Source organism: Anomaloglossus baeobatrachus, chromosome 7 (assembly GCF_048569485.1).
Source record: "Anomaloglossus baeobatrachus isolate aAnoBae1 chromosome 7, aAnoBae1.hap1, whole genome shotgun sequence".
Classification (NCBI taxonomy): Eukaryota; Metazoa; Chordata; class Amphibia; order Anura; family Aromobatidae; genus Anomaloglossus; species Anomaloglossus baeobatrachus.
This window is the reverse complement of record NC_134359.1, coordinates 59,293,732-59,304,875: the sequence shown is the minus strand read 5'-3', so window position 1 is coordinate 59,304,875 and position 11,144 is coordinate 59,293,732.

The following is an 11,144-nucleotide window of genomic DNA, read 5'->3' as shown; positions in this document are numbered from 1 at the left end:
TCAGGCCGTGGCATCCTTGCAGGCCAACGGAGTAATTGTGCCGGTTCCCGCCAGGGAACGGTTCAGAGGTTTCTATTCAAATCCCTTCCTAGTCCCCAAAAAGGACAGTTCCTTCCAGCCCATCCTGGATCTCAAGCTTCTCAACAAGCATGTTCAGGTGCGGCATTTTCGCATGGAGTCTCTGCGATCAGTCATTGCCTCAATGACCCAAGGAGATTTCCTGGCATCCATCGACATCAGAGATGCCTATCTGCATGTGCCAATTGCAGTTTCACACCAGCGTTGACTACGTTTTGCAATCTGAGAGGAACATTTCCAATTCGTGGCTCTCCCCTTCGGGTTAGCCACGGCCCCTCGAGTATTCACCAAGGTCATGGCAGCAGTGGTTGCGGTCCTGCACCTCCAGGGGTTGGCAGTAATTCCTTACCTGGACGACCTTCTTGTCAAGGCTTCATCCAGCGCAGACTGTCAGCGGAGTTTCTCGCTCACTCTCGCCACTCTTGTTCAATTAGGGTGGCTTGTCAATCTGCCCAAGTCCACTCTGACCCCGACCCAAAAACTCACGTACCTAGGGATGCAATTCGAAACTCTGCCGGCACTTGTCAAGCTGCCCTTAGTCAAACAGCAGTCCCTCCATCTGGCGGTGCGCTCTCTGTTGAGGCCCTGCCGTCACTCCATCAGGCACCTTATGCAGGTGCTGGGTCAGATGGTGGCGTCAATGGAAGCGGTTCCCTTTGCCCAGTTCCATCTGTTTCCTCTGCAGCTGGACATTCTCCGCTGTTGGGACAAGCGGATTTCTTCCTTGCACAGGTTGCTGGCTCTGTCGCCACAAGCCAGGAGCTCTCTTCAGTGGTGGCTTCGGCCTCTCTCTCTGTCTCAGGGACGCTCCTTTCTGACCCCGTCCTAGGTGATCCTCACCACGGATGCCAGTCTTTCCGGCTGGGGAGCAGTATTTCTCCACCACCGAGCACAGGGCACTTGGACTCCGTCCGAATCAGCCCTCTCGATCAATGTGCTGGAAATCAGAGCTGTGCTCCTAGCTCTCGTAGCCTTTCACCACCTGTTGGCGGGCAAGCACATTCGAGTCCAGTCAGACAACGCGACAGCAGTTGCCTACATCAATCACCAGGGCGGGACTCGCAGCCGCCTGGCAATGTTGGAGGTTCAACGCATCCTGCAGTGGACGGAGGACTCCAAGTCCACCATATCCGCAGTCCATATCCCAGGCAGGGAAAACTGGGAGGCAGATTATCTCAGCCGTCAAACCGTGGACAGCGGCGAGTGGGCTCTGCATCAGGCAGTGTTCCGGTCGATCTGCCGCAAGTGGGGCACTCCGGAAGTGGATCTAATGGCATCCCGGCACAACAAGGTCCCGGTTTACGTGGCTCGCTCCCACGATCCTCAGGCCTTTGCAGCGGACGCGCTGGTTCAGGATTGGTCCCAGTTTCGTCTGGCTTATGTGTTTCCCCCTCTAGCTCTCTTGCCCAGAGTCCTGCGCAAGATCAGAATGGAGGGCCGTCGGGTCATACTCATCGCCCCAGACTGGCCCAGGGGAGCTTGGTACCCAGACCTGCTCCGTCTGTCCGTAGAGGTGCCGTGGCGTCTCCCGGACCGCCCAGACCTTCTCTCTCAAGGTCCGTTTTTACGCCAGAATTCTGCAGCTCTCAGATTGACGGCGTGGCTCTTGAGTCCTGGATCCTGACGGCTTCCGGCATTCCTCCCGAAGTCATCTCCACTATGACTCAGGCTCGGAAGTCTTCCTCGGCAAAAATTTACCACAGGACTTGGAGAATTTTCCTGTCCTGGTGTCGTTCTTCCGGCCATGCTCCTTGGCCTTTTTCCTTGCCAACCATCCTGTCCTTTCTACAGTCCGGTCTGCAGCTAGGACTATCCCTCAATTCTCTTAAGGGACAGGTCTCGGCTCTGTCGGTGTTCTTTCAGCGGCGTATCGCCCGACTGGCTCAGGTGCGCACCTTCATGCAGGGCGCATCTCACATCATTCCACCTTACCGGCGGCCTTTGGATCCCTGGGACCTTAATCTGGTCCTCACGGCCTTACAGAAACCCTCCTTTGAGCCTCTTAGGGAAGTTTCTTTGTTTCGACTTTCACAGAAAGTCGTCTTTCTGGTGGCCATAACTTCTCTCAGGAGAGTCTCTGATTTGGCCGCGCTCTCTTCGGAGTCACCTTTTTTTGGTTTTTCACCAAGACAAGGTAGTTCTCCGTCCGACTCCGGACTTTCTTCCTAAGGTGGTGTCTCTTTTCCACCTTAACCAGGACATTTCATTGCCTTCCCTTTGTCCGGCCCCTGTTCATCGCTTTGAGAAAGCGTTGCATACTTTAGATCTGGTGCGGGCGCTCCGGATCTATGTGTCACGCACCGCCGCTCTTAGGCGGTGCACCTCTCTTTTTGTGCTGACCACAGGTCAGCGCAAGGGTCTCTCGGCTTCTAAACCGACCCTAGCTCGTTGGATTAGGTCGGCCATATCCGATGCCTACCAGAGTACTCAGGTGCCTCCCCCGCCGGGGATCAAGGCACACTCGACCAGAGCTGTCAGTGCCTCTTGGGCTTTCAGGCACCAGGCTACGGCTCAGCAGGTCTGTCAGGCTGCCACTTGGTCTAGTCTGCACACCTTTTCAAAGCACTACCAAGTGCATGCTCATGCTTCGGCAGATGCGAGCTTGGGCAGACGCATCCTTCAGGCGGCTGTCGCCCATTTGTGAAGTTAGGTTTTGCCTACTTCTCAGTTTTCTGTTTATTTCCCACCCATGGACTGCTTTGAGACGTCCCATGGTTTGGGTCTCCCATAAGGAACGATGAAGAAAAAGAGAATTTTGTTTACTTACCGTAAATTCTTTTTCTTATAGTTCCGACATGGGAGACCCAGCACCCTCCCTGTTGGCAGTTTTCTTGTTCCGTGTGTTTTCACCGGCTGTTGTTGTAGTCAGAGGTTCCGGTTGTTCCGGGTTTTGCTCTGTCTCTACTTGTGGGTGGATGTCCTCCTTCAGCTTTTGCACTAAACTGGCTAGATTTGGTCATCCAGGGGGTGTATATGCTCGGAGGGAGGAGCTACACTTTTTAGTGTAGTACTTTGTGTGTCCTCCGGAGGCAGAAGCTATACACCCATGGTCTGGGTCTCCCATGTCTGAACTATAAGAAAAAGAATTTACGGTAAGTAAACAAAATTCTCTTTTTTTTGCATTTCATTTGGAAATCGCGGTCCCAGAGTCTGGAGGAAGAGTGGAGAGGCCACAATCCAAGCTGCTGAGGTCTAGTGTGAAGCTTCCACAATCAGTGTTGTTTTGGGGAGCCATGTCATCTGCTGGTGTAGCTCCACTGTGTTTTATCAAGACCAAAGTCAGCGCATCCATCTACCAGGAAATGTTAGAGCACTTCATGCTTCCCTCTGCCGACAAGCTTTTTGGAGATGGAAATGTCATTTTCCAGCAGGACTTGGCCCCTGTCCACACTGCCAAAAGTACCAATACCTGGTTTACACAGTATCACTGTGCTTGATTGGCCAGCAAACTCACCTGACCTAAACCCCATAGAGAATCTGAGAGACACCAGAGCCAACAATGCAGATGACCTGAAGGCTGCTATCAAAGCAACCTGGGCTTCCATAACACCTCAGCAGTGCCACAGGTTGATCGCCTCCATGCCACATTGCCACATTGATGCAGTAATTCATGCAAAAGGAGCCCCGACCAAGTATTGAGACATTTACTGTGCAGACTTTTCAGTAGGCGCCAACATTTCCGAGTTTAAAATCATTTTTTTAGTTGATCTTATATTCTAATTTTCTGAGATAATGACTTTTAGATTTTCATTGGCTGTAAGCCATAATCAACATCAACAGAAATAAACACGTGAAATAGATCCCTCTGTGTGTAATGACTATATAATATATGCGTTTCCCTTTTTGTATTTAATTACTAAAATAAATTAACGTTTTGAAGATATTCTAATTTACTGAGATGCACTTGTATTGGTAGACATTATGTGGAAGTGGGATACCTATATCAAGTTATGGCTAGTGATTAGTGCGCTCCCACGCTTGGGTGCTCTGTACTCTTAACGATCACCCAAGTATAATGGAAGTCAATGGGGAGCTTGAGCATTTTTCCAAAAAGTTGGTTGAAAAAGTGCTTGAGTTCCTCATTGATTTCCAATTTTTACTCCGGTATGCAAGTCACACCTGTCAGAGCGTCCGACTGCTTATGACTCTAGAGCACCTGAGCATGGTAGTGCTCGCTCCTCACTAGTTATGGCAGACTAGGATGCTTTACCCCCTTCTCCACTCCACCAAATGCCGTACTATTCGTGCGAGTAGCAAATAGTGCGGCATTCGAGTTAGGCCATGTGCGCACATCTGCGTTCTATTCTGCAGCGTTTGTCACTGCATGTGCGTTTCAAAACGCAGCTGAAAAGCTGCGTTTTGAATGCATTGTGAATACAGAATTCATGCGTTCTGGATGCTTGCTCTGCCATAGACCGAGTGGGAAAAGCATCCGGAACGCACAAAAGAAGTGACATGTTGCTTTTTAGAACGCAGCGTTTTGGCAAAATATTTCAACAGCCGAAACACTGTGTTCTAAAACACAATGTGCAAATTCCATCCGCACGATCTTCATAGATTGTGCTGGGGACTCAGGACGCATGCTTTTACGCTGCAGTGCAGAACGCAGCTTAAAGCATGAAAAAAAAAAAGCACATGTGCGCACACAGCCGTAGGCTGGTTTCAGATCAGCGTTTTCCTGCCGCACTCCAAGATCCGGCACAAGGGCAGTACGGTACAATACAGTTCACTGGCAAGCTCCGGGCACATGCGGTCATGTGACCAGAGCATGTGACTGGGGCTTGCCGCACTGTCTGTGAACTGCGTTGTACTGTACTGCCCTTGTGCCGGATCTGGGAGTGCGGCACAATACCGCTGATGTGAAACCAGCCTTACTCGTTACATTGCGAGTTTTTCCCCATTGACTTGCATTGCACACGCTGTTTGGAATGAATACGCGAGTATTAGACAAAGAGAATTTTGTTACTTACCGTAAATTCTTTTTCTTATAGTTCCGTATTGGGAGACCCAGACATTGGGTGTATAGCTTCTGCCTCCGGAGGACACACAAAGTACTACACTAAAAAGTGTAGCTCCTCCCTCTGAGCTTATACACCCCCTGGAGAACCAGATCTAGCCAGTTTAGTGCAAAAGCTGAAGGAGAATAGCCACCCACAAGTAAAAACAGAGCAAGAACCGGAACAACCGGAGACTCTGTCCACGAACAACAGCCGGTGATAACACGCGGAACAAGAAACTGCCAACAGGCAACAGGGAGGGTGCTGGGTCTCCCAATACGGAACTATAAGAAAAAGAATTTATGGTAAGTAACAAAATTCTCTTTTTCTTTATCGTTCCTATGGGAGACCCAGACATTGGAACGTCTCAAAGCAGTCCATGGGTGGGAATAAACAGAAAAACTAAGTAGGCGGAGCCTAACTTCACAAATGGGCGACAGCCGCCTGAAGGATGCGTCTGCCCAAGCTCGCATCTGCCGAAGCATGAGCATGCACTTGGTAGTGCTTTGAAAAGGTATGCAGGCTAGTCCAAGTGGCAGCCTGACAGACTTGCTGAGCCGTAGCCTGGTGCCTGAAAGCCCAAGAGGCACCGACAGCTCTGGTCGAGTGTGCCTTGATCCCCGGCGGGAGAGGCACCTGAGAACACTGGTAGGCATCCGAAATGGTCAACCTAATCCAACGGGCTAAGATCGGCTTAGAAGCAGAGAGGCCCTTACGCCGACCTGTGGTTAGCACAAAAAGAGGTGCACCGCCTAAGAGCAGCGGTGCGAGACACATAGATCCGGAGCGCCCGCACCAGATCCAGAGTATGCAACGCTTTTTCAAAGCGATGAACAGGAGCCGGACAAAAGGAAGGTAGGGTAATGTCCTGGTTAAGGTGGAAAGGAGAAACCACCTTAGGGAGAAAGTCCGGAGTCGGACGGAGAACCACCTTGTCTTGATGAAAAACCAAAAAAGGTGACTCTGAAGAGACCGCAGCTAAATCAGAGACTCTCCTGAGGGAAGTTATGGCCACTAGAAAGACCACCTTCTGTGAAAGACTAAACAAAGAAACCTCCCTAAGAGGCTCAAAGGGAGGTTTCTGCAAAACCGTGAGAACCAAATTGAGGTCCCAGGGATCCAAGGGCTGCCGGTAAGGCGGGATGATGTGAGACGCACCTTGCATGAAGGTGCGGACCTGAGCCAGCCGGGCGATACGCCGCTGGAACAGAACTGACAAAGCTGAGACTTGTACCTTGAGAGAGTTGAGGGAAAGTCCTAGCTGCAGACTGGACTGTAGAAAAGACAAGGGTCGGCAAGGAAAAAGGCCAAGGAGAATGGCCGGAAGAGCGACACCAGGACAGGAAAATCTTCCAAGTCCTGTGATAGATCTTGGCAGAGGAAGACTTACGGGCCAGAGTCATAGTGGAGATGACTTCAGGGGGGATACCAGAAGTCGTCAAGATCCAGGACTCAAGAGCCACGCCGTCAATCTGAGAGCCGCAGAATTCTGGCGGAAAAACGGACCTTGTGAGAGAAGGTCTGGACGGTCCGGAAGATGCCACGGCACCTCTACGGACAGATGGAGCAAATCTGGGTACCAAGCTCGCCTGGGCCAGTCCGGAGCAATGAGGATGACCCGACGGCCCTCCATTCTGATCTTGCGCAGAACTCTGGGCAAGAGAGCTAGAGGGGGAAACACGTAGGACAGACGAAACTGGGACCAGTCTTGAACCAGAGCGTCCGCTGCAAAGGCCTGAGGATCGTGGGAGCGAGCCACGTAAACCGGAACCTTGTTGTTGTGACGGGATGCCATTAGGTCCACTTCCGGAGTGCCCCACTTGCGGCAGATTGACTGAAACACTGCCGGATGCAGGGACCACTCGCCACTGTCCACGGTTTCACGGCTGAGATAATCTGCTTCCCAGTTTTCCACGCCTGGGATGTGGACTGCGGATATGGTGGACTTGGAGTCCTCCGTCCATTGAAGAATGCGTTGAACCTCCAACATTGCCAGGCGGCTGCGTGTCCCGCCTTGATGATTGATGTAGGCAACCGCTGTCGCGTTGTCTGACTGGACTCGGATGTGCTTGCCCGCCAACAGGTGGTGAAAGGCTAGGAGAGCTAGAAGCACGGCTCTGGTTTCCAGCACATTGATTGAAAGGGCTGACTCGGACGGAGTCCAAGTGCCCTGCGCTCTGTGGTGGAGACATACCGCTCCCCAGCCGGATAGACTGGCATCCGTGGTGAGGATCACCCAGGACGGGGCCAGGAAGGAGCGCCCCTGAGACAGAGAGAGGGGCCAAAGCCACCACTGAAGAGAGCTCCTGGTCTGTGGCGACAGAGCCACTAGCCTGTGCAAGGAGGAAGTCCGCTTGTCCCAACAGCGGAGAATGTCCAGCTGCAGAGGACGCAGATGGAACTGGGCAAAGGGAACAGCCTTCATTGACGCCACCATCTGACCCAGCACCTGCATCAGGTGCCTGATGGAATAACGGCGGGGCCTCAGCAGAGAGCGCACCGCCAGTTGGAGGGACTGCTGTTTGACTAAGGGCAGCTTCACAAGTGCCAGCAGAGTCTCGAACTGCATCCCTAGGTACGTGAGCCTCTGGGTCGGAGTCAGAGTGGATTTGGGCAGATTGACAAGGCACCCGAATTGGGCTAGAGTGGCGAGAGTGAGCGAGACACTCCGCTGACAGTCTGCGCTGGATGAAGCCTTGACTAGAAGGTCGTCCAGGTAAGGAATCACTGCCAACCCCTGGAGGTGCAGAACCGGAACCACTGCTGCCATGACCTTGGTGAATACCCGAGGGGCCGTGGCTAACCCGAAGGGGAGAGCCACGAATTGGAAATGTTCCTCTCCGATTGCAAAACGTAGCCAACGCTGGTGTGAAACTGCAATTGGCACATGCAGATAGGCATCTCTGATGTCGATGGATGCCAGGAAATCCCCTTGGGTCATTGAGGCAATGACTGATTGCAGAGACTCCATGCGAAAATGCCGCACCTGAACATGCTTGTTGAGAAGCTTGAGATCCAGGATGGGCCGGAAGGTACCGTCCTTTTTGGGGACTAGGAAGAGATTTGAGTAGAAACCTCTGAACCGTTCCCGGGCGGGAACCGGTACAATTACTCCGTTGGCCTGCAAGGATGCCACAGCCTGAGAGAAGGCGGCAGCCTTGGAGCAGGGGGGAGTTGACAGAAAAAATCTGTTTGGAGGGCTGGAAGAGAATTCTATCCTGTAGCCGTGGGAGATGATATCCCGCACCCACTGATCGGAGACGTGTTGAAACCACACGTCGCCAAAGTGGGAGGGCCTGCCACCGACTAAGGACGTTGCTGGCGCGGACAGATAGTCAAGAGGAGGCTGCCTTAGTGGCAGCAGCTCCTGCGGTCTTCTGTGGACGCGCTTTTGTGCGCCAGCTGGATTTTTGGTCCTTGGCTGAGTTAGTGGATTAGGCCGAGGGCTTAGAGGACAACCAGTTGGAGGAACGAAAGGAACGCAACCTCAACTGATTCCTACCCTGGACAGGTTTCCTGGTTTTGGTTTGTGGCATGGAAGTACTCTTCCCGCCAGTAGCTTCCTTAATAATTTCATCCAGCTGTTCACCGAACAGCCTGGACCCAGCAAAAGGGAGTCCAGCAAGGTACTTCTTTGAAGAAGCATCTGCCTTCCACTCTCGGAGCCACAAGATCCTGCAGATAGCGAGGGAATTAGCCGAAGCCACCGCAGTGCGGTGAGAAGCCTCCAGCATGGCAGACATGGCATAGGATGAAAAAGCTGAAGCTTGGGAAGTGAAAGCAACCATTTCGGGCATGGATTCTCTGGCGAGGGAATGCATCTCCTCCAGAGAAGCAGAAATGGCTTTAAGAGCCCACACTGCTGCAAAAGTTGGGGAGAACGAGGCTCCTGCCGCCTCATATACAGATTTGGCCAGAAGGTCGACCTGGCGGTCAGTGGAATCCTTAAGAGAGGTGCCATCAGCCACTGATACAACAGTCCGGGCTGATAGCCTAGACACCGGAGGGTCTACCTTTGGTGAATGAGCCCACTCCTTGACCACCTCAGGTGGAAATGGAAACCGGTCATCAGAACCACGCTTCAGGAAGCGTTTGTCAGGACAGGCCCTAGGCTTGGTCACAGCGACCTGAAAACTGGAGTGGTTAAAGAACACACTCTTTGTCCTCTTAGGCAAGGTAAACTGGTGCTTTTCTGCCAGAGAGGGTTGCTCCTCTGATACTGGCGGATTGAGATCCAGTACTGAATTAATGGACGCAATCAAATCACTAACATCTGAGTCACTCTCGGACAGATCAATGGGGCACATGGAGTTAGCCTCCGAGCCCCCTGTAAAGGCATCCTCCTCATCCTGCGAGTCAGCTCCTGAATCAGAGCCGCGGGACGAGGAAGGAGAGGGAGCCCTGCGTCTCCTTTTAGGAGGACGGGGTCTGGGACCAGATGATGAATCCTCTGTGAGCTCCACTGAGAGAGCCATAGCAGCAGAGGCACCCTGTGAAGGGGGCTGATGCATGTTCAGCAAAGTCCTGGACAGCTGTCCCATGGAGTCGGCAAAAGACTGGGAGATAGACCTAGAAAAGGATTCTACCCAAGCTGGGGGTTCAGCCACAGGGACCGGAGCAGCCTGAGAGACCACTGGGGGGGCGATTCCAGGCTGAGGCATCGTCAGGTTAGAGCAGGCATCACAATGTGGATATGTGCTCGGTTCCGGCAGTAGGAGCTTACATGCAGTGCATACTGAATACAGCTTTGGAGCCTTGCTCCTCGTGTGAGACATGCTGCTGGAGTGGCGGCTCTGCCAGAATGACCCCCAGAGAGTATATACAGAAGGTCCACAACCGGAGTTGTGGCTTACCAGACCGCTGGAGCGGTTTGTGTGCCCTCCAGATCCCAAAGTCCGGACCCCCAAGCACCTCAGCAGGGATGCTGCAGCCAGCGCTGATCGCAGGGAAGAACGCTGAGAAAATGGCGCCGGAGTGAAGAGAGGGAGCGGGACTCACTCTGAGAGCGGGATCTGGAGGGCCAAAGAGACTTACAGGGGAGGAGACATGTACTCAGTGAGGAGTGTCTCTCCCCTGTGCAGAACGGCCGCTGGGCGGAGCCGCACTGTCCCTCTGCATGAATGACATGCGAGGGCAGTGAAACCGAAAGTAGGCCTCCGGCGAAGCCGGGGCCTAAATTTGAGCGGTGCGGCCGGCGCGCAGGCACCATCAGCGCGGTTCTCAAGCGACAGCCAGAGAACCCGCCGGAAATGTCACAAAAAACACTCAGCACACTCTCCCACAACAATAAAGTACAAGGGACCCCCATATATAAACGTCTCAGGTACTTAGCTTGCTGAGACGCAGGGTTCCAAGTCCCTGGGGGCGAGTGCTCCGGTCCAGCAGGATCCTGAAGGGCTGCGGATGGAGACCGGTCTCCTGCCAGGCATGGAGAACCGTGCTGGCTCCCACTTTAAGCCAGAGCCCGGAGGGATGGTGAAGGAGCAAGGCATGTAAGGCTCCAGCCTTGGAATCAACCTTAACAGCACCGCCAACACAGTGGGGTGAGAAGGGACATGCCGGGGGTCCAGAGGACCCGCTTTTCTTCAAACTCTTTCCAAAAATCAAAAATCAGATGAGAATGCATGTGTGGATGTATGCCTCCTGAACACAAAGCAATGAACTGGCTAGATCTGGTTCTCCAGGGGGTGTATAAGCTCAGAGGGAGGAGCTACACTTTTGAGTGTAGTACTTTGTGTGTCCTCTGGAGGCAGAAGCTATACACCCAATGTCTGGGTCTCCCATAGGAACGATAAAGAAAATACTCGTTATGAGTATAGCGAGTACGAATAGTTAGGTACTCGCTCAACTCTAATCTAAATACATTCTGAGCATGTAAACAGTAACAGAAGTATATACCATATATATGTATACCTTAATAAAAGAATGGAGACAAATACAGCTGATCTCAGAATCCAAATTTAATGATCTTTAATGCGCAACAATTAATAATCTAACAAAGGATAACGCGAGAGGCTGTGACCTGCTGATGTGAGAGGCCACTGATCACATCTGCTGTATACCATGAGA